The sequence below is a fragment of the Jaculus jaculus genome, chromosome 5 (assembly GCF_020740685.1).
Source record: "Jaculus jaculus isolate mJacJac1 chromosome 5, mJacJac1.mat.Y.cur, whole genome shotgun sequence".
Taxonomy (NCBI): domain Eukaryota; kingdom Metazoa; phylum Chordata; class Mammalia; order Rodentia; family Dipodidae; genus Jaculus; species Jaculus jaculus.
This window is the reverse complement of record NC_059106.1, coordinates 171875725-171899779: the sequence shown is the minus strand read 5'-3', so window position 1 is coordinate 171899779 and position 24055 is coordinate 171875725. Positions and strand designations below refer to the sequence as shown.

The following is a 24055-nucleotide window of genomic DNA, read 5'->3' as shown; positions in this document are numbered from 1 at the left end:
ATGGATGCACCAAGGCCTCCACCCACTGCAAATGAACTCCAGGCACATGTGTCACCAAATGCATCTGGCTTATGTGGATTCTGAGGAATTGAACCTGGGTTCTTAGGCTTCACAGGCAAGAGCCTTAACCACTAAGCCATCTCTCCAGCCCTAGACAGATGCTTCTTGAGTGATCAGACACCAATGTGCAGTTAGGCAGGAGTCTGACCCAAAGTGAAGGCAACAGGCAAAGTGAAGGCAGAGATGGCCAGCTTCACCCCATGTGGCTTTCCCTGTGGGCCTTGGCTAAGAGTCAGTGCCTCTCAGCAAAGCAGTTTTTTGGTGCCTGCTTTGAGGGCTGTGCTAGGACCCAGCCAGTGCCCTTGTCCCCTCAGCTCCCAGTGGCCCTTTTACCCTTGACCATAGGACTACCTAATCTCTCCAGGGGCACAGCTAAGGAGCTTGGCTCTCAGGTCCTCTCCTGACCCTTGCATCCCTGGGTATCAACACATGCAAATAGATGCTTATGATGCAAGCCGTCCTGTTTGGCATCTGGGCACACTGCTATGGTTCGGCACATGACAGAGGGTAGGGCGTGGGCTGGAGGGCTGTTCCCTCTTTATCTTGGCACCCGGCTTTCTTTCAGGACCTTGGACTAAGAGGAGTTTCACTGAGTCAAATGTCATTTTATTTTTATTTATTTTTTTTTTATTCTTGAATTTTTTAAAATTTTTATTAACATTTTCCATGATTATAAAATATATCCCATGGTAATTCCCTCCCTCCCCACCCCCACACTTTCCCATTTGAAATTCCATTTTCCATCATATTACCTCCCCATTACAATCATTGTAATTACATATATACAATATCAACCTATTAAGTATCCTCCTCCCTTCCTTTCTCCACCCTTTATGTCTCCTTTTCAACTTACTGGCCTCTGCTACTAAGTATTTTCATTCTCACACAGAAGCCCAGTCATCTGTAACTAGGATCCACATATGAGAGAGAACATGTGGCGCTTGGCTTTCTGGGCCTGGGTTACCTGACTTAGTATAATACTTTCCAGGTCCATCCATTTTTCTGCAAATTTCATAACTTCATTTTTCTTTACCGCTGAGTAGAACTCAATTGTATAAATGTGCCACATCTTCATTATCCACTCATCTGTTGAGGAACATCTAGGCTGGTTCCATTTCCCAGCTATTATAAATTGAGCAGCGATAAACATGGTTGAGCATGTACTTCTAAGGAAATAAGATGAGTCCTTTGGATATATGCCTAGGAGTGCTATAGCTGGGTCATATGGTAGATCAATCTCTAGCTGTTTTAGGAACCTCCACACTGTTTTCCACAATGGCTGGACCAGATTGCATTCCCACCAGCAGTGCAGAAGGGTTCCTTTTTTTCCACATCCCCACCAACATTTATGATCATTTGTTTTCATGATGGTGGCCAATCTGACAGGAGTGAGATGGAATCTCAATGTAGTTTTAATCTGCATTTCCCTGATGACTAGTGACGTAGAACATTTTTTTAGATGCTTATATGCCATTCGTATTTCTTCCTTTGAGAACTCTCTATTTAGCTCCATAGCCCATTTTTGATTGGCTTGTTTGATTCCTTATTATTTAACTTTTTGAGTTCTTTGTATATCCTAGATATTAATCCTCTATCAGACATATAGCTGACGAAGATTTTTTCCCATTCTGTAGGTTGCCTCTTTGCTTTTTTTCACTGTGTCCTTTGTGGTGCAAAATCTTTGTAATTTCATGAGGTCCCAGTGGTTAATCTGTGGTTTTATTGCCTGAGCAATTGGGGTTGTATTCAGAAAGTCTTTGCCAAGACCAATATGTTGAGGGTTTCCCCTACTTTTTCCTCTAGCAGTTTCAGAGTTTCCGGTCTGATGTTAAGGTCTTTAATCCATTTGGACTTAATTCTTGTGCATGGCGAGAGAGAAGAATCTATTTTCATCCTTCTGCAGATATATATTCAGTTTTCAAAACACCATTTGCTGAAGAGGCTGTCTCTTCTCCAATGAGTATTTTTGGCATTTTTATCGAATATCAGGTGGCTATAGCTACTTGGGCTTACATCTGGGTCCTCTATTCTGCTCCACTAATCTACATGTCTGTTTTTGTGCCAGTACCATGCTGTTTTTTTCACTATGGCTCTGTAGTATAGGTTAAAATCAGGTATGGTGATACCACCAGCCTCTTTTTTGTTGCTAAGTATTATTTTAGATATTCGAGGTTTTTTGTGATTCCAAATGAATTTTTGGATTGTTTTTTCTATTTCCATGAAGAAAGCCTTTGGAATTTTGATAGGGATTGCATTAAATGTGTAGATTGCTTTAGGTAAGATTGCCATTTTCACAATATTGATTCTTCCGATCCAGGAACAAGGGATGTTTCTCCACTTTCTAGTGTCTTCTGCAATTTCTCGCTTGAGTGTTTTAAAGTTCTCATTGTATAGATTCTTTACTTCCTTGGTTAGGTTTATTCCAAGGTACTTTATTTTTTTTGATGCAATTGTGAATGGGAGTGATTCTCTGATTTCATCCTCTGTGTGTTTGTTGTTAGCATATATGAAGGCTACTGATTTCTGTGTATTTATTTTGTATCCTGCTACATTGCTGTAGGTTTTGATCAGCTCTAACAGCTTGCTAGTAGAGTCTTTAGGGTCCTTTATGTATAGAATCATGTCATCTGCAAATAATGATAACTTGATTTCTTCCTTTCCAATTTCTATCCCTTTTATGTGTGTCTCTTGCCTTATTGCTATGGCTAAGACTTCCAAAACTATATTAAATAAAAGTGGGGACAGTGGACACCCTTGTCTTGTTCCTGATTTTAGTGGAAAAGCTTCCAGTTTTTCCCCATTTAGTAATATGTTGGCTATAGGCTTGTCATAAATAGCCTTTATTATATTGAGATATGTTCCTTCTATTCCCAGTCTCTGTAGGACTTTTATCATGAAGGGATGTTGGATTTTGTCAAATGCTTTCTCTGCGTCTAATGAGATGATCATGTGATTTTTGTCCTTCAACCCATTTATGTAATGTATTACATTTATAGATTTGCGTATGTTGAACCATCCCTGCATCTCTGGGATAAAGCCTACTTGGTCAGGGTGAATGACCTTTTTGATATACTCTTGTATTCTGTTTGCCAATATTTTGTTGAGAATTTTTGCATCTATGTTCATGAGGGAGATTGGTCTGTAATTTTCTTTTTTTGTTCTATCTTTGCCTGGTTTTGGTATCAGGGTGATGCTGGCCTCATAGAAGGAGTTTGGTAGAATTCCTTCTTTTTCTATTTCCTGGAAAAGCTTAAGAAGCAATGGTGTTAGCTCTTCCTTAAAAGTCTGGTAAAATTCAGCAGTGAATCCATCTGGGCCTGGGCTTTTTTTAGTTGGGAGATTATTGATAACTGTTCGGATCTCCATGTTTGTTATAGGTCTATTTAAGTGATTAATCTCATTTTGATTTAGTTTAGGTAGGTCATATAGATCAAGGAAATCATCCATTTCTTTCAGGTTTTCATACTTTGTGGAGTATATGCTTTTATAGTATGTCCCTATGATTTTTTGAATTTCTCTGGAATCTGTTGTGATGTTACCTTGTTCATCTCTGATTTTATTAATTTGTGTCTCTTCTCTCTTTCTTTTGGTCAGATTTGCTAAGGGTTTATCAATCTTGTTTATCCTTTCAAAGAACCAACTCTTTGTTTCATTAATTCTTTGGATTGTTCTTTTTGTTTCTATTTCATTAATTTCTGCCCTAATCTTTATTATTTCTTCCCGTCTACTGATTTTTGGTTTGCCTTGTTCTTCTTTTTCCAAGGCTTTAAGGCGAAGCATTAGGTCGTTTACTTGCGACCTTTCTAATTTCTTGATATGGACACTTAAGGCTATAAATTTACCTCTTACAACTGCCTTCATTGTGTCCCAGAGATTTTGGTATGTTGTGTTCTCATTATCATTTGACTCTATAAATTTTTTGATTTCCTTTGTGATTTCTTCATTGACCCATTCATCATTTAGTAGTGTATTGTTTAGTTTCCATGATTTTGTGTATGCTCTATAGCCTTTCTTGCTACTGATTTGTAGTTTAATTCCATTGTGGTCAGAATTATTTTTTATTTATTTTATTTTATTTTATTTATTTTTATTATATTTTATTTATTATTGTGGTGCAAGGAATTATTTCAATTTTCCTGAATTTGTTAAGATTTGCTTTGTGTCCTAATATATGGTCTATTTTAGAGAATGTTCCATGTGCTGCTGAAAAGAATGTATATTCTGCAGCCTTTGGATGAAATGTCCTGTATATATCTGTTAAGTCCATTCCTTCTATGACCTCATTTAGTCCAGATGCCTCTCTGTTTATTCTTTCCCGGGATGACCTGTCAATTGATGAGAGTGGGATGTTAAAGTCACCCACCACCACTGTGTTTGGCGTTATCTGTGACCTTAGTTCTAATAGTGTTTGTTTGACGAATTTGGGAGCCCCCGTGTTAGGTGCATATATGTTTAGGATTGTAATGGCCTCCTGTTGGAGTGTGCCCTTAATCAATATAAAGTGACCTTCCTTATCTTTCTTGACTAACGTCGGACTAAAGTCTACCCTGTCTGATATTAGGATAGCAACCCCTGCTTGTTTTCTAGGCCCATTTGCTTGAAACACCGTCTTCCAACCTTTCACCCTAAGATAATGTCTATCCTTTGTAGAAAGGTGAGTTTCTTGGAGACAACAAATTGTAGGATCCTGCTTTTTAACCCAGTCTGCAAATCTATGTCTTTCCGTTGGGGCATTGAGGCCGTTGATATTAAGAGATATTATTGAAAGGTGTGTATTTATGTTTGCCATTTTTGTGTGTGTGTGTGTGTTTCTGGTTCTACCTGCACTCTCTTCTGTTAACTAGTATTTGAGTATTGCTTGTTTTTTCTAGGTTCCTTATATGTGTGCTTTTCCTTTTCTTCAGCATGGAGGATTCTATCAAGTATTTTCTGTAGAGCTGGTTTTGTCTTCAAATACTCTTTTAACCTGCTTTTGTCATGGAATGTCTTTATTTATCCATCTATTTGAATGGATAACTTTGCAGGATAAAGTAACCTTGGTTGACAGTTGTTATCTTTCAGAACTTGGAATATATCACTCCAAGCCCTTCTGGCTTTAAAAGTTTGTGTTGAATAATCTGCTGTAATCCTGATGGGCTTGCTTTTGTAGGTAACTTGATTTTTCTCTCTAACTACTTTCAGTATTTTTTCTTTGGTGTGTGTGTTTGGAAGTTTGATTATAAGATGGTGAGGAGAGGTTCTTTCTGGGTTTTGTCTGGCCGGGGTTCTAAAGGCTTCCTGTATCTGCATTGGCACCTCTTTCCCAATTTGGGGGAAAATTTCTTCTATGATTTTGTTGAAGATGCCTACTATGCCTCTGGAGTGGAGTTCTTCTCCTTCTACTATGCCCTGAATTCTTATATTTGATCTTTTCATAGTGTCCCAAATATCTTGAAATTCCCACTCATACTTTTCTATAAGTTTGTCTTTCTCTTTGTTGGACTGCATTAGGTCTGCCACCTGGTCTTCTAGCTTAGATATTCTGTCCTCTCCCTCATCCATCCTACTGGTGAGATTTTCTACAGAGTTTTTTATTTCATTAACTGTGTTCTTCATTGCTAGTAATTCTGACTGGTTTTTCTTTATTATTTCTATTTCCCTTATTTATGTCTTGTATTGCCTTCTTTATTTCATTAAATTGGTGTCCTGCATCTTCTTTGATTCCTTTGATTTCCTCTTTGATTTCTTCTTTGATTGTTTTGATGTGTTCTTTTACCTCTTTGAACATATTTATAATCATTCTTTTGAACTCTTTCTCAGGCATTTCCTCTAACTCTTTCTCACTGGAGAACATTTCTGATGCATTAATACTTTTAGGTGGATTTATATCGTCTTGCTTTTTAGTGTTTCTTGTGTTATAATGTATATATTTTTGCATCTTGGATTAAGTTAATGCTTGGATTTTCTAGCTAGCTGTGTATTCTTAGCTGTATCAATTGATTTGATGTAATATATTTTCAGGGTAGGACCTTAAGGTGTTAGGTGTGGCTCTTAAGACTCTCAGAGTATCTACAAAGGTGTTCCTAGGGGTTGAGTTTCCCTGCTATACGAGTATTCAAGCAGGCTGAGTGGAATAAAATACAGGTAGATTGTAAAATTTAACTAAACACTGTACACATTCAATCAAAAACAGCCCCGAGTATGTATGCAAGAGTAGTTATTATAACAACCAGATCCTCTATCAACAAAGAGGTTAAGATTTCTGGTCTGTTGAGGGATCCAAGTCAGCTTGCGACCAAGTGAGACCCTTCCCTGGTGCAATCCCAGTTACCTTGGATGATTTTGGTCTCAGTCAAGTTGCTGCCTGGGTCGCCAGGCTGCTGTTCTGATTTCTGGAGCTGGGCACTTGCTTTTCCTGCGGGGGAAACCGAGCCTGGCAAGTGTGGCCCTGCAGATCAGCACCCCTGCTGCTGGAACTGTTGCTGCTCAAGCTGCCCCTGCTGGGTCTGTAGCCACTGCTGCTGAAGGTGTTGCTGCTGGACCCACCGCTGCTGCTGCCTCTGCTGCTGCTGTAGCTGCCACTGCTGGAGCCACCACTGCTGCTGAAGCTGCTGCTGCTGTGTCCACTGCCGCTGCTCCCCCTGAAGCTGCTGCTGCTGAGTCTGCCGCTGCTGCCGCTCCTGGGTCTGCTGCTGCTGGGGCCGCTGGTACTGGTGCTGGAGCCGCTGATGTTGCTGCCGAACTCTGCTCCTGCTTGGGTCCCACTGTCAGCCCAAGTTGGCGTGGCCGGGTCCCGGGCCGCCGCTCTGTTCGCTGGAGCTGGGTTCAGGGGTGGGGGAGGGGAGGGAGCCGTGGCTGCTCTGGTTCTCTCGCTGCTCCACGTGTTCTTCTACCTCGAGGTCTGCTCCTCCGCTGCTCGCTGCCGCTCTCCCCTCACATTTCCCGAGTTGCGGAGAGCGCGGTGTGAGGGGAAAATCCCGCACCTGGCTTTTCCTGCGGCTCGAGCCGAGCCTGGCAGCTTTCTGCTGCGCCGCGGCCACGGTGATTGGCCGAGCTGCCGGAGCCTCTTTGCCCGCCTGTGCGGGCTCTGGATGCTCTGGAACTCTTCTACTTCTCCGCTGCTGCTTCAATTTCCTATACACCTCACTTTTTAGTAAAAGTGTGTATTTTGCTGAGTTTTTTTGGTCTTTTTCCCCCCTCGGCTGCTTTGGCGTGGTACCTACGCCGCCATCTTAACCAGAAGTCCCAAATGTCATTTTAAATACCTGTCTCTCCGTTTCCCAGCATAGCATGTGGTAGGCACTCAGTCGGTGCTCATGGATGGGTCTTGGGCTGGGTGGGGGAGGGCGGCTCTGCTCGCTTTGCTGGGAGCCATGGAGATGGGAACTTTGCCCATCAGCGAAGTCAAGAGTGCAGACCTGGGATGTCCTCTGGAAAACACACTCTTGGCTCCAGTACTGGAGCTCTGCGGGGTTGGGGAAGAGCGTTGTTCGTAGGTTTCCTGACAATCCCTGGGATGTCTCCAGAGGTTCCCATCCACCTCAGCCTGCGGTCCCTGGGAGCCAGGGCAAGCCACCCAGCATCTAGGGCCATGCTGGCGCGGACCACTCTGCTGTGCCCTGCACTCCACCCTAACCACAGCCGAGGGACCAGGCTTTGAGGAGAGTGCTGTGGTCAGGTTGGCATTGCCGGCAGAAATCACCCAACCAAGAGCAGCTTTGGGGAAAAAAAAGGTGGAGGGGTAATTACAGGCCATTGCCAAAGCCCTTGGTTTCCCACCAGAAAGAGACGGTAAGACCTCCTCCATGTAGGTCAGCTGACAGAAAGCTGGAAGAAGCCACACTGCACACAGCTCAATGGGGGAGAGAGAAATCACAGTGAAGATACTCCACAGTGGACACTACAAGCCTTATAGTTAGCCAAGCAGGCCAAATGAGCCAATGGGTGCAACAGTGGCACATCTGTTATGGGGGAAACCAACTGCCCTCTAATTTGGCTGGAGGCCCACTCCATGGGAGGAAATATATCCCTGATACTGAAAACCTGAAACGGGGGTAGTCATGAGCCCTAAGGGGTGTAACATCTGCTGCTGTCTGGCTAACTGTATATACTATGCTCATCAAACTTCCCAGTAAGCACTTCTCTTAACATTCATACCTATATATTAATGCTACTTTCACTTTTTAAAAATTTTTATTTATTTTTTTATTTGAGAGCAACAGACAGAGAGAGAAAGAGGCAGGTACAGAATGGGTGCGCAAGGGCCTCCAGCCACTGCAAATGAACTCCAGTAGCGTGTGCTCCCTTGTGCATCTGGCTAATGTGGGTCCTGGGGAATCAAGCCTCGAACCTGGGAACTTAGGCTTAACAGGCGAGTGCTTAACCATTAAGCCATCTCTCCAGACCTATTCTCACTTTTTTGTTAGACAGCTTTCTCTTTTCAGATGGCAATGACCTTGGGATGACATAGAAGTCACTATGGTGCTGGGAAGAAGTGACAGAGGAGTGCTCAGCACTGGGATATCCCTATCACACCTTCCAAGGCTCAGGGTCTATTGTGGAAGAGGTGTCAGAAAGAATATAAGAGCCAAATGAAAGGTAGGACTCCTTACAACGTGCTCCCCCCAGACACAAACTGGCCTGGATATTGATGACCTCACAGTGCCTGACACTACCTACACAAGACCATCATAATAGGAGGAGAAGAAGATGACATCAAAATAAAAGAGAGGCTGATTGAGAGGGGGAGGGATATGATGGAGAATGGAGTTTCAAAGGGGAAAGTGGGGGGAGGGAGGGTATTACCATGGGATATTGTTTACAATCATGGAAGTTGTTAATTATAAAAAATAAAAAATAAAAGAAAGATATGCAAAGTGTCTAGTTCCACCGGAGTTACCGAAGTGTGCTGTGTGGGTGTGGCTTTTGGCTTGTGGGCTTTTTTCTCTCTCTGCTTGGACCTGTGAAAGTAGGGCCAGCTTTTTTTTTTTTTTTTTTTTTTTTTGCCATTGTGGAACTTCCCTTGGATCTGTAAGCTTTAATAAATCCCTTTCTTTCAACAACAACAACAACAAAAAAAGGTAAAAAGGTTTATTTTGGCTTACAGGTTTGAGGGGGAAGCTCCATGATGGCAGGGAAAATGATGGCATGAACAGAGGGTGGACATCTCCCCTGGCCAACATCAGGTGGACAATAGGAACAGGAAAGTGTGCCAAGCACTGGTAAGGGGGAACTGGCTCTAACACCCATAAGCCCATCCCCACCCCCAACAGTACGCTGCCTCCTGGAGGTGTTAATTCCCAAATCCTCATCATCTGGGAACCTAGCATTCAGAACACCTAAGTTTATGGGGGACACCTGAACCAATCCAGCAGAGAGGGTCCCTGGGAATGGTATCCACACATTACCTGCTGCCCGCTGTGGCTGGGAGCTGGCGTTCGGGCTGCACCAGCTTCTCCTGCTTGGGCCAGCAGAGGCCAGGGGCCCTGACCCGAAGGGATGGGGACACCTGCCTGCCCCTGAGGCAAAACAGAAAGATGGGGAATCTTTGGGAGCAGGAGAAGGGAAAGGAGTACTGTTGAGGTCTCTCACCAACAAGGAAACTAAAGTTCCAGGCAATTAATAACTGCTGAAGGACTTCTCTCCCTTTACGCATGGTACACATCTAGGTTTCCAGAAAGCTCACCCAAAACCTCACTTACCATAAAAGCCATGCTCTAAATCCCTGGTGCAAACCTAGTGGCCATTCATTTTATCTTATTAGATTGTAGAGCCACCCATAAAAGAGGAAAACAGATAAAAGAAGAAGGGCCCCTAGGAACCCACTGCGCAATGGAATTCCAAAAGGATTCTAAAATTCCTATATAGAGTCACCATCAAGACACTGGAAATGAGACTCCATCTTAGAGGCACCCACTCCTAACCTCATGTTTAATTAAGCCTGGATTAAAATACCTCTAGGGCTGGGCATGATGGTGCACGCCTTTAATCCCAGCACTCGGGAGGCAGAGGTAGGAGGATCATCGTGAGTTTGAGGCCACCCTGAGAGTACATAGTGAATTCCAGGTCAGCTTGGGCCAGAGTGAGACCCTACCTCGAAAAACCAAAAAAGTAAAAAATAAGTTTAGCTGGACATGGTGGCCCAGGTCTTTAGTCCCAGCACTTGTGATGATGAAGTAGAAAGGTCACAAGGCTAATCTGAACTACAGAGTGATTTTTCAGGTCAGTCTGGGTAAGAGTAAGATTGCTTCAAAAAAAAAAAAAATTCTTCAGCTGGTGAGATGGCTTAGCAGTTAAGCGCTTGCCTGTGAAGCCTAAGGACCCCAGTTCGAGGCTCGATTCCCTAGGACCCATGCTACCCAGATGCACAAGGGGGTGCACACATCTGGAGTTCATTTGCAGTGGCTGAAGGCCCTGCTGCACCCATTCTCTCTCGCTCGCTCTCTCTTTCTCTCTCTCTGCCTCTTTCTCTCTGTCTGTAGCTCTCAAATAAATAAATAAATAAAAACAAAACAAAACAAAAAAAGAATACTGAGAAGTGATCTCCACTCTTCATTTCTGTGAAACTTTAAAAAAGAATTGAGCTGGAGAGATGGCTTAGTGATTAAGACCCTTTGCCAGCAAAGCCAAAGATCCCAGGTTCTATTCCCCAGTACCCACATTAAGCTGGATGCACAGGATGGCACATGCATCTGGAGTTCTTTTGCAGTGGCCAGAGGCCCTCGCGTGTTCCTTTAGTCTCTCTTTCTCTCAAATAAATAATTTAAAACCCAGAAAAGGAAAATTATTCTTAAAAAAACAAAAACAAAAAACAACTTCTGTGCTGGAGAGATGGTTTAGTCATTAAGGCGCTTGCCTGCAAAGCCAAAGGACCCAGGTTTGCTTCCCCAGGACCCACATAAGCCAGATGCACAAAGGTGGTGCATGCATCTGGAGTTTGTTTGCAGTAGCTGGAGGAACTGGCACGTGCCCATTCTCTCTCTCTTCCTGCCCATGTCTCTAATTAATAAATAAAATATTTTTTAAAAGTCTTTATGCCAGACGTGGTGGCACACGCCTTTAATCCCAGTGCTCAGGAGGCAGAGGAAGGAGGATCACTGTGAGTTCAAGGCCACCCTGAGACTACATAGTGAATTCCAGGTCAGTCTGAGCTAGAGTGAGACCTTATTTACCTCAAAACAAAACAAAAACCTTTTTAAGTAAGAGGCTGGGAAAATGGCTCAGCAGTTAAGGGTACTTACTTGAAAAGCCTGCCTGGTAAAGACAGATGGGCATTCTTTTGCAGCAGCAAGAGACCCTGACATGCCTGCAAACACACACACACACACACACACACACACACACACACACATATGCACGCACGCATGAACGCATGCAAAAAAACAAGCATTTATTTAAGAAATATCTTTAATAAATCTTCAACTCTGCACTTGATCTTAGCCAAAAGGCCGAGAAGCTATAAAATCTTCAACTCTGCTTCATTTCCTCATATTCTTTCCTGTGTCAAAACCACAAGCCCAAAAGGACAGGTTTAGTGTGAGTTCACGTCCCTAAAAGTCCGGGGATATCTCAGGATGCTGACGTCAAGTGAGTGTGGAGCCTTGCGTCAGTGCCCTTTCCATAGCCACACTGGCAGCAAGAGCGGCCACGGAGGGTGGAGCCCTAGCTTCTGCACCCCTGCACGACAGAGGTGCCCAGGGCCAGTGGGCCACTACCGCGCAGCCGCGACAGAAGGCTGCTAAGCTTCCTCCCGCCAACGCTGCCCCTCTCCCGAGCGTCCCATCCAGCCTCCCTTCCCAGCCCTGCAGCCTGGGGGCTCTCGGGACCTCTGGAGAGTAGACCGCTCATTCCTTCATCCTCCTCTCCGTTCATTAACCACCCATCAAATGTGGGAGGGGGGCCGGCTCTGGGGTCCAGGAGCCCCTGAGGAGGGAGGCGAGTCTGCCCTCGAGGGACGCAGGCTTGGGGAAGCTCACGCGCTCCACCAGCCTACTGTGGACAGCGGTGGCTGCGGGACGGTGGGGGTGGGTGGGACAGTGTTTCAGCAAACAGGACACTGTGATCAGAATGTCCTGGGAAGCAGAAGCCTCCTTGACCTAAGATCGGGGCAGGAAGAAGCGCCCATGGAAAAGATGACTCAGCCCAGTTGTCCGTAATGTCTACGGTCCTATATTTCTTTCTTTTTCTTTTCTTTCTTTCTTTTTTTTTTTTTTTCGAGGTAGGGTCTCACTGTAGCCCAGGCTGACCTGGAATTCACTATGTAGTCTCAGGGTGGCCTCGAACTCACGGTGATTCTCCTACCTCTGTCTCCCGAGTGCTGGGATTAAAGGTGTGCGCCATCATGCCAGGCTCATATTCATTTCTTTAGCATTTCTCTGACCGGTTTCCTCCCTAAAATTGAGCCAAATGTACTCTTCACCATTCCTTGTCTATCTGTGTGACAGTCACAATTCACTTTCTTTTCTAAGGTTTTCTTTTAACATGAATAACTTAAGGAGTCAAGTGGAAGCTTTTGGATTCACATGAATCTCTTGGTACCTGATAAAGGTCCTGCTTTGATCCACTTACTTATGATGTAAGAGAATGAAGCTAGAGTTCTCTTGGGGTGGGCGTGACTCCCATGGGACATATCAGTCAGTTTTCAAACCAAAAGCGACTCGGTTCTGTGAGCAAGCGGGTTAGGGCCTGGGGAAGCCCCCGGATGTGTGGCCGTAGAGGAGACACACAAGAGTGACCTCAGGAAACAGTGGTGATAGGCATGTCCGGGTGTCTGTTCCGCAGGACAGGTTTACTACAAATGGGGGAGGGATGCCTGCGTCCCTTGCAGGTAGGTGACCGGCATGTGCGTCCCATAAGGTCTGGATTTCCCTATTGGCCCTGAGTAGGGGCCAGCAGAGACCCTGCCCAACGCAGCCCTCCCACATGGCCCTGTCACGGCTGGCTGCCAGCTTATTCTCCTTCTCTGGATCCGAGCCTTTCCCCTCAGAAGGATCTCTCTGTCTCAGACCCTGGAACTTACCGCAGCTTCTCATAACCAGGACCCATGTAAACCAGACACACAAGGTGGTACACATGTCTGGAGTTCGTTTGCAGTGGCTGGAGGCCCTGGCGCATCCATTCTCTCCCTGTCTCTCTACCTGCTTTTTCTCTCACTCAAATGAATAAATAAAACAACACAATTAAGTGTGGTTCTCATGCTGGCCTGCTCCATCCCATCTTCCTGCTCTTCTCTCCCAGAATCAGGATTGCTCAGGAGCAGAAGACCTGGTGCCGGGCATGTCCATGGGGCCAGCCAGCTCCACGTTCACTAGCATTCTGGGCCTGGAGGACTCACTGGGACCTGGGGAGCGGAGATGGGGACGGAACCTACTGTCAGTGGAATCCTGTCACCTCTGTCACCTCCTGTCTCTATGTTGAAAAAAGCTTGAGTCTTGGGGAGACTTTTGCTAGGGACTCAGGACTTCTAGGGGTCCCAGACCTGTAGGAGTTAGGTGAGTCCCTGTAGGAAGGGGATCCCAGAGCAGATGACAGCTAGAAGATCAAGGAGAGTGCCTCAGCCGGGCGTGGTGGCGCACGCCTTTCCTCCCAGCACTGGGGAGGCAGAGGTGGGAGGATCGCAGTGAGTTCAAGGCCACCCTGAGACTCCATAGTGAATTCCAGGTCAGCGTGGGCTAGAGTGAGACCCTACCTTGAGACACTAAAAAAAGAAGGAGAAGGTGCGGGGGGGGGGGTGCTCTTAGAGGGCCAGGGAGGGAGCGCTGAGCTGGAGGCTCGGGTTGCTTGCCCACCCTCCGCGAAGAAACAGCATTTGGCTTGGAGCCCACTACTGCCCACACGAGTGTAACTTAACTCTGGCCTTTGGATGCGTAGGCCTTAGACCTCAGAGAACATGAGATTTTGGACCTCCCAAAAGCTGGCTGGATATGGGGATTTGGGGAGGGAATGAATGGTTCATGAACCTCCTGCCCCTAGCACTTCCAGCACCTGGCCAGGGCCCTTCCAGGAAATACCACTGGACACCAGCAAGCTCCAGGATCTGGAGTCATGTGGACAAGTCACCAGGTGAGTGGCACAGCCACTTAAATATTTTTTATTAATTTATTTGAAGGGTTGCGCACCAGGGACTATTGCTGCTGCTCAGATGCATGTACCACTTTGTGTGTCTGGCTTTATGTGGGTACCGGGGAATCAAATCAGGCTAGCAGGCTCTATAAACAAGTACCTTTAACCACCGAGCAACCTCTCCAGACCTGGCATGAATTTAAAACCAACCCATTAACACCAGGAGATGCCCTGTCCCCTGAGGTGGTTGGGGACGGGACTAATGGGGTTGGAGCTGTCTGCTTGGCTGAGGGGTTCTGCCTAAGCAGCCCTGCCCTGCACCCAGCAGGACACCCCAGTCCTACAGAAGACTTGGAGACTTCTCCATCAGACCTGGGCCCAGTGTCTTGGAGTCTGTTTATGGTCCTTGTGTCCAGCTCTCCAACTAGGCCTAAATGCTGCGTGAATGAACTTTGTAGATGGAGGATTGCTGAATGAATGAATGAAAGTGGTGTGAATGAGCACAAGTGGTGTGAATGCTGGATGGGTTAATAACTGATGAATGAGTGACTGTGGTGTGCTTGAATGAACAAGCAAACAGAATGCTTCAGCAGAAGTTTTGAGAAGAGAAGTGCCCAGTGTCTTGGGGCTCACAAGGACAAACATGGGGCTCTCATATGGGCATGTCAATAGAAACAATTGAAAAAAAAAAAAAGAAAAATGTTTTCAAGCAACAGTTGGAAACTATCAAAACAGCTGCAGTCTCCAAGCCACAGAATTTACATATCCAGGGTTGAGGGCTGCTTCTTGAGAAAACAGTCCAATTGTGGGGCTTCCCTAGGGCAGGGGCCACCGCAGGCAGTGTTCAGGGTGGGCGGGCCTTTCGCACTGGCAGTTTAAAGACAAAATGGACTGACCCGTTCATGGGCTTAAGCCACACGCCCCGTAGGCTCTGGTTATTTAAGAGACATGGCCCTGGCCATCGTGTGCCGCGAGAATTCTGGGCAGGATATGTGGACTCAGGCCGCCTTTGGGGAGGGTCCTGAGCTCTGCCAGGCAGGGAGTGACGGGTGCAGAGCAACGCACTGCATGAACACAAACCGAAGCGAACAGCAGTCTTGTACACTGTGTCTGCCAACTGCTGCTGCCCAGGCACTGGCGGGAGCTGAGGAGTCACTGTTCGCACGCTTGTCACAAGGGCGAGCGAGGGTGACCGCGGGAGAACAGGCTGGGCTTCCAGCAGGTGCCAGGTTTAGGCCCTGTGCACCCTGGCTGACTGCCTGGCCCCTCCTTAGCCTCCGCCCTGGTCTTGGGCCTGACTCAATTCCTGGCTTGGATTGTGAAGTGGGCCAGACCGACCGCTTAGTAATATCCTGACCTGGCATGAGAAGCTGCTGTCTGGTCACCTTGCCCAGGGTCCTGCAGGGTCCAGCGTGGTGTGGATTCCTTGAGGCTCTCTAGGCTGGGCAAGATTCACACGTGAGGAGCTTCGTCCTGAGGCCTGGTCCTACCTGGAACTGTCCAGGGATGTCCTGGCTCAAAGATCCTGGCTTTCTTACAGGGTCCAGGGTATGTGTTCGCAACGTAGCTAAGTCAGGGCAAGCAGCACCAGAGGCTACAGTACCCAAGAGCCATGACACCAGGGGCCACCTGACACACGGAAAACTGTTGTCACTGCTGCTACCATGGGAGTGGGACAGAGCCCACCAACTAGGCCTGTGGACACAGGGGCTACCTGCAGCAGAGGCCAGGCCTACCTGGTGGTGAGCCAGTGAGGGAGGTGCCCCCTCTTCTCCTCCCTCCTTCACCACTTCCATCCACTTAGTGAGGGGAACCCACTCAGAAGTCTGAGGGAGCGTGGGATGCAGCATCAGAAGTCCCGAGGCCTGGGACTGGGCATGGTCTCCTCAGTGCCCCTCCTGGCTGAGTGACTTTAATGTGTCTTGTGAAGGTCAGAGGCTGGCCTGAGACTCCATGGGAGCAAGGTCGGCTGTCCAGTCTTCCGGGAGTGGCAGGCTCTTCGGAACAAGACATAAACAAGCACAAAGAGCCGGGTGTGGTGACGCACGTCTTTAATCCCGGCACTTGGGAGGCAGAGGTAGGTGGATCACCGTGAGTTCGAGGCCACCTTGAGACTACATAATGAATTCCAGGCCAGCTGGGTTAGAGTGAGACCCTACCTCGAAAAAAAGAAACCCCCCCCAAAAAACAAAAAAAAAACAAGCGCAAAGAGAGTCTACGAGGAATTTAACACCTCCTTTGTTTGCCCCTGTCTCCCATGCCAACTGAAAGCTGCCAGCTGCTCTACCTATGTGCCCTCCTTAGGTGCATACTCATTCTTGCCAAAGCCTTCAAGTGGCACTGCATAAGCCATGCCTCACTGGCATGCCTGTGCATCCCTCAGATTCTAGAGCATCCTTTGGATCTGGCCTGGGTAGCTCCAAGGACCTGCACCCTGCGTTCTGGTCACTCCCAAATGCACCCTCCCAGGGACCTCTGAGCTGGCCAGATAGGCACTACGCGCCTCTCCCCAGAGGCACCTCTCCTCAGGGGCAGAGCAGCTGGCACAGTGGCAGAAGACCCTGCCTCTTGCTATGTGTGGAGATGGTCCTCAGACCTTCTTGAGAACCAGGAGCTCATAGACTCCACCTTGCTGTGGGCAAGACAGGGCCAGGTTTTTTGGGACCCTCTGTGGAAAGGTCTATCCTGCACGGCTCCTGGGTTTATGTAAGTGTCACTTCCTCTTTTAGGCCCTAGCAGCAGACAGGAACCCAGCGTCGGGTGATCTTTCCTCTACAGTCTGACTTTACCACAGATCTCCATGGGACCGGGGCAAATGTTGCCCTCCCGTTCATCCAGAATGTTCATGGTGGCCAAAACCACTCACACACTAGCATTACAACCTATGCGGCAGCGAACGCCATTCCCCAATCCCAGCGTGAAGTTGATCTGAAGCTGAGTTTACCTCAGAGTGCCAGGTCCAGCTCCCCCAGAACCAACGATGCCAGCTAGCCAAGCCCGGGAGTGAAGTCCCCAGTGAGGCGCCTTGCAGACATCAAGCTCCCTGGTTCTTCCACAGTGCGCGGGCCGCCTTCTCTCTGACCTGCACTTTCAACCCAACGGGGCTCACATGTGCCAATAGTTCTTCAGAGCAGCATTACCGCTTTATGTCCATGCCACCTTGGCTGGAGACATGTATTGTCTAATGGGGGCTAAAGGATGCCTGGTTTGTCTAGTCCTAAGACAGGCGGCTTGAACTGTCCTGTCACAGCCTGTAGAAGCCCAGGCTGGCCGCCCTTCTTCCCTCCTGCGTTTCCTCCCTGCAGAACACCGACCCAGTTGAAGACTGCGGCTTGGATACTTTTCCCCCCTGAGGGTGTTAGCCAGGCATGGTGGAGCACGCCTTTAATCCCAGCACTCAGGAGGCCAAGGTAGGAGGATCACTGTGAGTTTGAGGCCAGGGCTGGACAGATGGCTCAGCAGCTAAAATACTTGCCTGCAAAACCTAATGACCCAAGGTAGGCGGGTTATTGTGGTTTTAGGCCAGCCTGGGATTAAAGAGTGGGTTCCAGGTTAGCTTGGGCAAGAGTGAGACCCTTGCCCTCTAATTTGACTGGATACCCACTCCATGGGAAGGAATATATCCCTGATACTGAAAACTTAAACAGGGGTAGTCATGAGCCCTAGGGGTGTAATGTCTGTGGCTGTCTGGCTAAATGTATAAACTATGCTTATCTAACTGCCCAGTAAGCACTTCTCTTAATGTTCATACCCTTATATTAATGCTACTCTCACTTTTGGTTAGAGAAGCTTCTTTTTTCAGATGGCAGTGACCTTGGGATAATTCAGAAGGCATCATGGAGAGGATTATAGACCTGCGTTGTTTAAAGTTAAAACCAGAAGGCATCATGGTGCTGGAAAGAAGTGACTGGAGTGTTCAGTACCATAACATCTCTATCACACCTTCCAAGGCTCAGGGTCTATTGCGGAAGAGGTGGCGGAAAGAATGTAAGAGCCAAAGGAAGGGTAGGACTCCTTACAACGTGCTCCCCCCAGACACAAAATGGCCTGGATATTCATGACCTCACAGTGCCTGACACTACCTACACAAGATCATCATTAGAGGAGGAAAAGATCATGACATCAACATAAAAGAGAGACTGATTGAGATGGGGAGGGGATATGATGGAGAATGGAGTTTCAAAGGGGAAAGTGGGGGGAGAGAGGGTATTACCATGGGATATTTTTTATAATCATGGAAGTTGTTAATAAAAAAAATTTGAGCTGGGCCTGGTGGCACACGCCTTTAATCCCAGCACTTGGGAGGCAGAGGTAGGAGGATCACTGTGAGTTTGAGGCCAGCTTGGGACTAAGTGAATTCCAGGTCAGCCTGGGCCAGAGTAAGACCCTACCTCGAAAAAGAAAAAAGAAAAAATTTTTTTGAAAAGAAAAACAAAACAAACAAACAAATAAAAGAGTGAGATCCTCCTCAAAAAAAATAAATATAGTCTGCCAGGCGTGGTGGCGCATACCTTGAATCCCAGCACTCGGGAGGCAGAAGTAGGAGAATCATCATGAGTTTGAGGCCAGCCTGAGACTACATAGTGAGTTCCAAAGTCAGCTTGGGCTAGAGAGCAAGACCCTCCCTTGAAAAACCAAGAAAAAATAAAATAAATAAATAAGTAAAATAAAACATAATAAACAACTTTAGATAAAATAATACTGGATGTGTGCTACAGTGATATGCCATAGCTCCTACCACTGGAAGAAAACGGAGGTCACACAAGCTCAGCACTTTGCACTCGGTGGAGAAGGGACATGGAGAGGCATGGCAAAATCTCTCTCTATTTTCTGTCTTTAATCTGAGTAATGCCAATTTTCCCAAATATAGACAGTGGCATTTAAAGTAGTGATCCATCCAAATTTTTTTCAACTGGATTTTGGAGAAATATCAGACCTTTCAATAGTGGGTTTACTGATATCTTATCTGCTTATTTTGCAGATAATCAAATAACATGCAGAAATTTTTTTTTTTTTTTTTTTGGTTCCTAAAGTTATGGTAGCTTCAGTGTTTCACATTACTTTTTTTTTTTTTTTTTTTTGAGGTAGGGTCTCACTCTAGCCCAGGCTGACCTGGAATTCACTATGATGTCTCAGGGTGGCCTTGAACTCACGGCGATCCTCCTACCTCTGCCTCCCAAGTGCTGGGATTAAAGGCGTGCGCCACCACGCCCAGCTCCATTTTTTTTTAAATAATCAAAAGACTTAAGGATGGAATGTTAGTACCTTCACCTAGTATAAAGGAAAAAAATATATTGCTGGAACAGAAGATAGTATTTAAAAGTTATTGAACATTTTCTCTAATCTTACTAGTTAAGGCCTTAATAATTTGTCTCTTGGCTTAAATGTTAACTGGTTTTACTTTGACACATTTGAACAACATTGGGGTTAAGTTTCTGGTATTTGTGTTGGTAATATATACTAACCATATTTTAAGAGTACCAATTCTATTCTAGGTTTTTATGGAAAAGATAAGACTCAAAAAAGGATAGTATATTCCCTTTGAGGGTTTTTAAAACTAAATTCTGAAATATGACATATGATGGAGTTTTTCTATTTTTTTTTAGTATTTCCTTACAATTTGGTGGCCATTAATTTAATTTAGACTCGTTGGCATTAGCTATGTAGTTAATCTGAGCTTTCAAGAAGATACGTGAACATTTCAGTTTTCATTAGCTAAATGAGGATGTTTTAAATTCTGCTTTAGAATTCACCTCATTATTTAATAGCTTAATGTTTATTTTTAAAAATATCAACTTTTTATGAATCCTTGAGTAGATACTCCCCAGAGGTACAACTCAGTTACCTGTGTTATGAAATGGTCTCATTTTTAGTTTTGTACACAGAACACTAATAAGTAATACAAAGAAACATTCACACCAATGTTGATTTGTTCTTATTTTTTAAACCAATTCAGGTGTCCCCTGAGTGACATCTCTTAAGTGTTGGGGCTGAGGATGCCAGAACCAGTTACCTGGCTTCGATTTTGTCCCTCGCTGGGATTTGTTCCTGTTGTCACAACTGTCCCCCCATGAATGGCATAGCACTTGCCCATGCATAAAATGTTTGAACATCCTGTATTTGTGTTTGTTAATATTGCCAAGGTGCTACGGGAAATTAAAATTACAAAATTAGAAAAAATAAAATCATTAAAAAACAAACAAAACGATAATAAACAACTAAACAGTGTCACAGTGAACACCCAGGTCTAAATTGAAGCATCTGAGCTGTTCATGCCAGGGCTTTTGCGCACATGACCCCGTGTGTGGCCGGCCAGTGGCTGGGGGCCGACTTGGAAAGTCCCTCTGGTCTCTGCGTGTTGGTTCACGGGCAGCGGCTCAGCAAGCTGCACTGAGGACCTTCTTCCACGGCGGGTGGGGAGCCTTGCAAGCCACAGCCCAGCCTCACGTGGCTGCAGCTGGTGCCACTCAGGGAGTTGGCTGGCCGTTCAAAGTGGGGTCCAGGCTGTGGAAGTCATCTGTCCGGGGGTGTTTGTGAACCTGAGTAGATCTTGACACAAAACCTGCACCCACAGGAGTGCTTAACTCTGCACTATCTCGATCACACCTTCCAAGGCTCAGGGTCCACTGCGAAGAGGTGGCAGAAAGAATGTACGAACCAGGGCTGGAGAGATGGCTTAGCGGTTAAGCGCTTGCCTGTGAAACCTAAGGACCCTGGTTCGAGGCTTGGTTCCCCAGGTCCCACGTTAGCCAGATGCACAAGGGGGCACACATGTCTGGAGTTCGTTTGCAGTGGCTGGAAGCCCTGGCACGCCCATCCTCTCTCTCTCCCTCTATCTATCTTTCTCCCTGTGTCTGTCACTCTCAAATAAATAAATAAACAATGAACAAAAAATATTTAAAAAAAAAGAATGTACGAACCAAAGGAAGGGCAGGACTCCTTACAACGTGCTCCCCCCAGACACAAAATGGCCTGGATATCCATGACCTCACAGTGCCTGACATTATCTACATAAGACCATCATAATAGGAGGAAAAGATGATGACATCAAAATAAAAGAGAGACTGATTGAGATGGGGAGGGGATATGATGGAGAATGGAGTTTCAAAGGGGAAAATGAGGGAGGGAAGGCATTACCATGGGATATTTTTATAATCATGGAAGTTGTTAATAAAAAAAAAAATTAGCCGGGTGTGGTGGCGCACGCCTTTAATCCCAGCACTTGGGAGGCAGAGGTAGGAGGATCGCGTGAGTTCGAGGCCACCCTGAGACACCATAGTGAATTCCAGGTCAGCCTGGGCTAGAGTGAGACCCTACCTTGAAAAACCAAAAAAAAAAAAAAAAAAAAAAAAAAAAATTGAAAATTAAAAAAAAAAATAAATAAAGCTGGGGAAAAAAAAACTGTACCCCTAGGCCGGGCATGGTGGTGCACACCTTTAATCCCAGCATTTGAGAGGCAGAGGTAGGAAGATCACTGTGAATTTGAGGCCAGCCTGAAAGTACAAAGTGAATTCCAGGTCAGCCTGGGCTAGAATGAGACCCTACTTTGAAAAAAATAAATAAATAAGGGGGGCTCTGGAGAGATGGCTTAGCCATTAAGGTTACTGGCCTGCAAAGCCTAAGGACAGGTTCAACTCTCCACTACCCACTTAAAGCCAGATACACTTGCAAATAAATTAATTAAAATGATATTTTTTTTCTTTTTCTTTTTGTTAAAATGCTATTAAAAAAATAAATTGGAGGCTGGAGAAATAGCTTAGCAGTTAAGGTGCTTGCCTGCAAAGCCTAAGGACCCAGGTTCAGTCCCCCAGAACCCACGTCAGACGCACAAGGTGGCACATGCATCTGGAGTTCATTTGCAGTGGCTATAGGCCCTGGCATGCCCATTCTCTGTCTATCTACCTCTTTCTCTCGCTCTCTCCCTCAAATAAATAAATTAATTGATATATTTTTAAAAACTTCCTTCACTAAACTTTTGTCCTCAAGTGTGAAATGCAGAAGCCCTCTAGCTCTTTTTTTATAATTTAAATTTTATTTATTTGAGAGAGAGAGAAAAAACAGGTGCACCAGCGCCTTCAGCCATTATAAATGAACTCCGGACACTTGTTCCCCCTTGTACATCTGGCTTACATGGGTCCCAGGGAATCAAACTTAGGTCCTTTGGCTTAATAGGCAAATGCCTTAACCGCTAAACCATCTCTCCAGCCTCTCCCCCTCTAGCTCTTAACAGTATGTGAGTGCAGCCTGAGGCACAGTACTGCCTTGAGCCCTGAGTATATTCAGCTTGAGAACAGCCTCACAGCCCTCCAACACCTGCCTGCCCTGTGACTTTCTTAGTCTGGGTCTGTCTACTTCACTTCGAAGACGCAGAAGGAACTGGTTAAATTTAAGGCTCCATAATTCATCAGATCCATGTTGTCTTTAGGAAGTGATTTTTGTTGTTGTTGTTTGAGGTAGGGTCTCACTCTAGCCCAGACTGACCTGGAATTCACTCTGTAGTCTCAGGGTGGCCTTGAACTCACAGTGATCCTACCTCTGCCTCCCAAGTACTGGCATTAAAGGCATGTACCACCACACACAGTTAGGAAGTGATTTTTAAATAAATAAATATTTATTTGCAAGCAGAGGGAGAGAAGAAGAGAGAGGGAGAGAGAATGGGCATGCCAGGGCCTCCAGCCACTGCAAATGAACTCCGGATGTATGCGCCAAGATAATTTGCCACATGTTGGAATTTAGAGTGGTTACTTAAAAAAAAAAAAACGGTCATGCTGGTGTGGTGGTGCACACCTGTAATCCCAGCACTGGGGAGGCAGAAGTAGGAAGATTGGCTTTGGTGTCTAAAGTCATTTTTTTGTTGCTTTTGAGGGTCCACGCCTCTCTACCAAAGGGCTCTCCTGTCGCGCCCAGCCTTCTCCTCCCCCGCAGCACCCCCAGGACTTTGATGTCTGTGTCCAACTGCTCTGAGGACAAAATGATGTGCCCCCACTGCGGCTGTGGGGGGCTCATGGGAATGCGGATATGTTCTTAGGTGGGGCTGCTGGATACACCCTGAAGGAGTCTAATGCAGGGGAGGGGCCGAGGCCCCAGTTCCTCATAGGCATGCGTAAGTCCTAATGTTGGAGACTGAGAGGGCATCCACAGCATGGGCGGGTTGCGGGGACCGAGTGCTGAGACATTTGAACGTCCACGTGCCTGTGGGATGGTGTTATGGTCGTGAAACTGAGTGGCCAGGGTGAAGACAGGTTGCGGTCAGATGTGGTGGGATCTGCAAGCCAGAGGGCCCTCAGAAGAGGCCAAGACGTGGTGCCAGCCTTGGCCCCTGGATGCAGTGCTGAAGCTTGGCACGGGAGTCTGAACATCGGCTGGGCCTGGCCTTCTCGTGTCTTCCCTCATAACCTTCTCCCTGTGTTCCCTTGCTTCCCCCAGCCCCTTGCTCCTTCTTTGTAATGGGTTCATTAGTGTCTTCCAGGATCACAGCCCCCTGAAACCTCAGAACATAACCTTGTAAGGAAGCTGAGTTTTGTAGACATGATCAGATCAGCCGGTGTGGTGGCGCATGCCTTCAGTCCTAGCACTCGGGAGGCCAAGGTAGGAGGATGCTCATGAGCATTTGGGGAGAGGGGATAGACGACCTCTATAACCTGATCCCTGCCCACAAGCAGCCCACTCAGACGGACAGGGCTACCCTCCTTCAGAGCAGTTGGATTCACATCCCCAAGAGCATGGGTAGAGCCAGATGGCCAGAGCTCCCTGCTGGGTAGGTGGAGCCAAGGTGTGGTGCCCTCACACAATAGACTAGGAAATTGACTAGGAAATGCCATGCTGGGAGGGGGAAGAAGGCAGGACCCTGGCCCTCTCTTAGCTTCAGCACTGGTGGGGGGCTACCTGATGGTTTCAGGGAAACACCAATCACCCACTAGCCCCCCAGTGGGACTTCCTAAGGAGATAGTGTCTG

General features: G+C 46.4%; 1 pseudogene; it reads right to left on the bottom strand.

Annotated features, from left to right (window-relative positions):
• Positions 1-11383: 11383 nt before the first annotated feature.
• Positions 11384-11498, bottom strand: LOC123461029 (annotated as a pseudogene).
• Positions 11499-24055: the final 12557 nt, after the last annotated feature.